The following is a 6,206-nucleotide window of genomic DNA, read 5'->3' on the forward strand; positions in this document are numbered from 1 at the left end:
TTCATGTCGGCTTTGTTGCTTCTGAGCTAGGTGGCCTCTTGTTTACCTCCAAGCCTTTAAGACCCCAGATGCTATATCTTTTGATAGCCAGGCACCATCATCTTTCTTTACCACATTTGCTTATGCACCAATTTGTCTTCAGCAACTATGTCAGGGAGGTGAGAATACAATATGATTTTTTTTCTTTGAAGCCTGATAACTGATGCCTTAAGCACCTCCTGATCACACAGGCTGGTGTGCTTCTACAATGTGCACTTTATTGCTTCTGACCCAGAAGGTCGCTTGTTTACCTTCAAGTCCTTAAGACACCAGACACTATCTCTTTTGAAAGCTGGGCACCATCAGCTTTCTTCCCCATATTTAGTTGTTTATCCACTTTGTCTTCAGTGGTTGTGCCAGGAACGTGAGCATCATAGAATGCCAATTTAATAGAAGAAAGTATTCTTGCATTGAGGGTGTACTTGAGTGGAGGCCCAATGTCCTTCTGCTACCTTAATACTAAACCTATAAATATGGCACATAGATCTATTTCCCCATCCTCATGTATAAATATTTTCGCATATGTACATGCCTTTACCTAGACCTCTATAAATGCCCTCTGCCTCCCAGCACTTCCTCTGTTTCCTTTGACTTCCCTCCTGTCCCACTATCATGCTGTCCCACCCAGAATTTCAGCCATTCCTCTTAGTTACATTACCCTTGGTCCCAGCCTACCAGATCCCCTTCACCCTCCTTACCACAGATTTGGATAGCTTGTTGTTCCCTTGTACCTGGGTTTATTAATACCACTACCTTCCCCCCCCACCTCCCCTTCTTCCATGTCCCCTCGTAACTATCGGTCCCTTTGTTTTCTCCTGCAATTGTTCATCCAGCCTATCTTATTTAGACAGACCTGCTTAGATAGTAACTTTCACAAAAACAAGACAGAGCACAACCAAGCAACAGTATACAACAAAACAACAAACCAATGACAAAAACAAAATGCAAGAAAGAAAAGCTTGTAGTTAGTTCCAGGATTGTTTGTTAGCCTTTAGGAGTGTTTTACAGTCCAGTCTTTTGGGGCACCATGCCCTGGGCCCAAAGTCCACCTTCAGCATTCCCTGGGGACCTTGCTGCTCCATTCCCTTGCTGTTCTGTTACACCCCTTAATGTTTTTCCTCGGTGTGGCGGGATCCAATTGGTTGCAATTACTTCGCTGTATCTCTGGTGTTGTCACCTGTAGGGCTATGGGTCAGTGAGGGACGTCATGCCTCATAGTGGGGCTGGCCATGTGGTCCTCTCTGTCGACTGGCTGTTCTATTTGGGAACATCGACCTCCTGGCCTGGTGGGCCATGATGTGCTCCACTCTCTCCTCTTCCCCCTCCATCTGCTCCCATGTGCTCCGATCAGATATGTCCCTCTTCCAGAACTGTAGATTCAGTGTCATCCTTTGATATAAATTCTTCTGAGGGGAGGGGCAAATGTCCCATTAGTAGTTGGGGTTGGGGCCGGCCCCCCAGACCTCTTCACTGATTTCTCACTCCAGGCGGGCATGTTGGATTCACATCTTGCAGCATCGGGTTGAAATCTGCTCCCTCTTTTAATTTGTGACCCCAGGCACACAGGCAGGAATTCCCCAGGAAGAAGTTGAGCAGAAAAAAATAAGTTGAGCAGAGTATCCCCTTGTGGGGGTCAGCAGGCCTTTTCCCAGCCTTCCTAGCTACACAGGGTGGAGCTCACCTAGCTGGGTGTGGCACAGGTGTAAATGCCCTAGGCTAAGGGAAGTGGTCTGGAGGTTAGCAATAGCTTGTGAGTGACCAAGAAAGAGGCAAAGAGGAGGAAAAAAGTTAACAAGCAAGCTCTGGATGCATGGGAGCAGGGGGAGGGGATATAGTGAAGAGATGGAAACAAAGCAACAATGTAGCTGAGTTAGATCCCTGCCAGTGTGGAGCTGCAGGGTTTAGTCCCTGCTCTGCGGCAGCATGCGGCAAGCTGTGGCTGTGTTGAGAAGAGGCCCCCTCCCTGTGCAGCCCTCCAAGATCTAGGGGTGACAGAGAGGAGCCCCATGGGTTTAGTCCCTGCCCTGAGGCTGGTGGTGAAAAACTGTGGCTGTGTTGAGACCAAGCCCCCCTACAGGCTCCACATGGTCCCGGCTCCAGCAGAGACAGTGGCGGGACCAAGGTGAAGCCCCAGCGACCTCCACTGAGGTAAGCCAAAAGACCCCAGCCCCTCAAAACCCCATCGGTCTGTGCCTACTTATCTTTATGATATTCCTTCTGCATTCCAACAGTGTTGAATTTCCCTGTGGAGTCCCTCTGGTATGTGTTACACCATCGCCATCTTGCTGGAAGTCTATTCCCTGCTTTTCTGGGTTGTAGTTCACCATGACTCTACCAATGTGAGTAGAAGTCACTCTTTTCTGTATTAAAGGGGAACAAGCTCTTTTATGTGGAAATGTTAGACTTGAGACCATGAGTCACTCAAAGGTAGGAGTCAGCAACCTAGATCCTTCGGGATTGACTGGACCTGTTCTTTGAGAAAATTCCACTAAAAATCAGTCACACAGGGGAAATTCTTAGTTATAATGAAAGTCAAGAGAGGTGAGGAATAGCTGGTCACCCGTCAAAGCCACACCTGTCAAAGAACAATACCAAAAGCATTAATTATTCTATGATTCTCTTATATTTCATTCTTAAATATATTTAAAATGTAAGCTTTATTATAAAAAGTCAAGAAGCGGTTATTTAGCCTAATGGACTAGAATGAAATAATAGAGAGTGAGACTTGCAATCAGGCATTCATGCAGACATACACAAGTTAGGAAGTGTGAATTAACTGTATCCTAGTGTTCTTTGTGAAGTTGTTTTGGTTTTTTTAGTCATATTATTGTGGGCTCGTACAACTCTTATCCCAATCTATACATCATTGTGTGAAGCACATTTGTACATTTGTTGCCATCATCATTCTCAAAACATTTCTTTCTACTTGAGCCCTTGTTATCATCTCATTTTCCTCTATTTCACTGTCCCTCCCTCACGAACCCTTGATAATTTATAGGTTATTCTTGTTTTGTCATATCTTAAACTGCCAGATGTCTCCCTTCACCCACTTTTCTGTTGTCCGACCCCCAGGGAGAGGATTATATGTAGATCATTGTGTTCGATTCCCCCTTTCTACTCCACCATCCCCTTCCCCTCCTGGTATGGCTACTCTCATTATTGGTCCTCAGGGATTTATAGAAGAAGGCTTTTGATGTGCATTAATGTATTTTTAGTAGCTCCCAGTTCTTTATTTTGTCTTCTATAATGTGAATATTTTTATTATGGCCATAGTGTGTTTATATCTTGTATAACTGCCCTCAAATTTGTCCCTAAATTTTTATTGTCTGGATGTATGGTCTAGGGTTTATATGTAGGTATTGGATTTATCATGCGTTCATTTTTGTATGTGGCATGAGGTATGGACTTTATTCCATTCTTTTGCAGGTGGAAATCCAATTTTTCCAACATCATTTGTTGAAAAGGATATCTCCTCTCCACTTAATGTGTTTTAGTCCTTTATCAAAGATTAGGTTGTCTATACGTACCTGGTTGTATATCTAGGTTATCAATTCTAATCCACTGCTATTCATATATACCATTGTACCAGGTTGCTTTAAGTGTCATGACTATATAACACGTTATTAAAGTTTTGTTTGACTTTTAAATAGTGTTTTATTTATCCTGTGTTTCTTTCCTTTCTATATTAACCTTACTGATTTCATAGGCTGATATTTATTCCCCAGGCATACAGTGGCAGAAAACCACATCAAACACCTTGAAAGAAGCCTGACGAGGATAGTTTGCTGAAAGTTCCACCAGCAATGCAAGTGGAGGGCACAATAGTTTTGGGGCTTATTGGTCAATCTAAAATCTAGTAAGAATCGTTTAAAGAGCTGTTTCCAATGACAATAGCAGTAGGACTCTGAGAACGAAGAACATTTTGTATCTTTGACCAATGTTACTTCGTAATTCAGGAATAAAACATATAACTTTAAAAATAAAGATACTAGATCTTTCTAATGATGTGTTTCTTCTAAACGCAGTCCATGCAGATAATGCTAATACAGAGATCATGTATCTGAACTTTTTTTTCCTTTTCTTTTTTTTAATAACAGGGGAGAGCGTGATCGCAGTCCCCCACTACCACAAATTATGCAGTCGAGTTTCCCACATTTGGGGAAATCGCAAGGGTCAGCACATTCGGAGTGTAATGGATAAGCCTCGCCCTGGGAAAACCACCTTCGTGATCATGGTATCTCCCCTGCCAGGTAAGTATTCATGTATCTGAAAATTATCTAAACTCTTTGTCAAGATAGAATTTATTATTCTAATTTGCTGTTGTTGGTCTTAACCAAAAACCCACACAGCATGTCATTTTCAATACATCTGAATGTTTTTTCTATGTCCCATGTAACTTGGACTACGGTGAATTATAAATCCTTGTGCCTAAAGATGGTTGCTAGTTTGAAACAAACTAAATAATACATACCTAAAAACACCCATATGTGCTTAAGTTTTACTTTTTCTCCTTTTATAATCACTTAGTCATGTTTTGATTTTATGAATAAGAAATATGGGGATATTCAAAGGTGAATTTTCTGTTAACTCTTTTGATTAAGCAATCAGGGAGGGGGAGGTGGTAGGAGGCTGATACCTGTAGTTTTTTTTTTTTAAGTACAACATAAGCCCGCTGAGGTAAGAATAAAAAATTTTTTTAAAAAGCAAAAGTGGCATAGGGGAAAAAGCTACTGTATACAAACATTTTTGAGGCAAAGACTGTGTAGTATGGTAGAGACCAGACCAAAACCAGGCATGCACATGGTAGACCATGGTGGAGGAGGGGGGAAAGGAAAACAAAAGGATGAATATAAGGAAGAGAAAGGTAGTGGGGGCATGGGGCACTAATCCACCCAAGGGGAGGGTATTGTTTATATCTCCACAGGAAAAGTGGGACCAGACTTCAACCAAGTGCCGCAAGGTGTGAATGCAATATCCAGGCGTGGATTAGGAAACCAGTGGAGACATCTGGGAAGCTGGCCCCAGCACCATAAATGAAGTGGATTCCTGCCCTCCCCCAAAAAAAATTTGTTCCAAAGGACTACATTGACTCTGCAGCTCTGGGAGATGGACATATCTGATCAGAGCACATGGGAGCAGATGAAGGGGCAGGAGGAGAGAGTGGAACACAGCCTGGCCCACCAGGCCATGAGGAGGATGTTCCTGAGTAGAGCAGCCAGTCCACAGAGAGAACAACATGGCTGGCCCCACTATGAGAAATGATGCCACTCAGTGACTAAGGGCGATACAGGGGACAGCACCGGAGACACCGTGTGAGAATTACACCAGACCTGATCCCACCACACCGAGGCAAAGCACTGGGGGACTGCAGCGGAACAGCAAGGGAATGGAGTGGCAAGGTCCCCAGGGAATGCTGAAAGTGGACTTTGGGACCAGGGTGTGCTGCCCCAACAGACTGGACTGGAAAACGCTCCTAAGGGCCAGCAAATGATCTCTGAACTAACTACAAGCCTTTCTTTTGTGAAGTGTTTTGTTTTGTTCTTTGTCTGTGGTTTGTTTTTGTTGTTTTGTTGTCTGGTTGTATACTGTTGCTTTGTATTCCTCTGTCTTGTTTTCATGCATGTTAGTGTCTCCACAGGTCTGTCTGAATAGGACAGGGTTGAAGAACTATCTGGACGAAAAAAAACGGGACCGACAGTTCCGGGGGGACTTGGGGTGGCGGGGTAGGGGGGTAAGGAAGTGGGGTTAACAAACACAGGGACAAGGGAACAACATGGGACCCAAAATGGTAGAGAGGGGGGAATGGCAGGCATGGTGGGAAATGATCAAGGGTAAGGTTGCTTAGAGAAGAGGTATACTCTCGCCCAGGTGGCGACGAAGCATGGTAGTAGGGCAGGAGGCAAGTCAAGGGAGATGGAGGAAAGAGCTAGGAGTCAAAGGGCATTCATGGAGGTCTAGACAAAGACATGTACTTGCAAATATATACAGGAGGATGGGGAAATAGATCTACGTGTCTATATTTATAGGTTAAGTATTAAGGTGGCGGAAGGATCTTGAGCTTCTACTCAAACACTCCCTCAATGCATGAATACTTTCTTTTATTAAATTAGAACTCTATGATGCTCACTCTCCCGACACAATGGCTGGTGCCAAAGTGGGTGAACAAG

General features: G+C 43.8%; 1 non-coding gene across 1 annotated transcript; it reads right to left on the reverse strand.

The window, feature by feature from the left end:
- Positions 1-4,133: 4,133 nt before the first annotated feature.
- LOC142428385 (U1 spliceosomal RNA) lies at positions 4,134-4,297 on the reverse strand. Its single transcript, XR_012780297.1, has one exon. It is a non-coding gene; the product is annotated as a U1 spliceosomal RNA (small nuclear RNA).
- Between the last annotated feature and the right edge of the window lie 1,909 nt (positions 4,298-6,206).

Source organism: Tenrec ecaudatus, chromosome 15 (genome assembly GCF_050624435.1).
Source record: "Tenrec ecaudatus isolate mTenEca1 chromosome 15, mTenEca1.hap1, whole genome shotgun sequence".
NCBI lineage: Eukaryota > Metazoa > Chordata > Mammalia > Afrosoricida > Tenrecidae > Tenrec > Tenrec ecaudatus.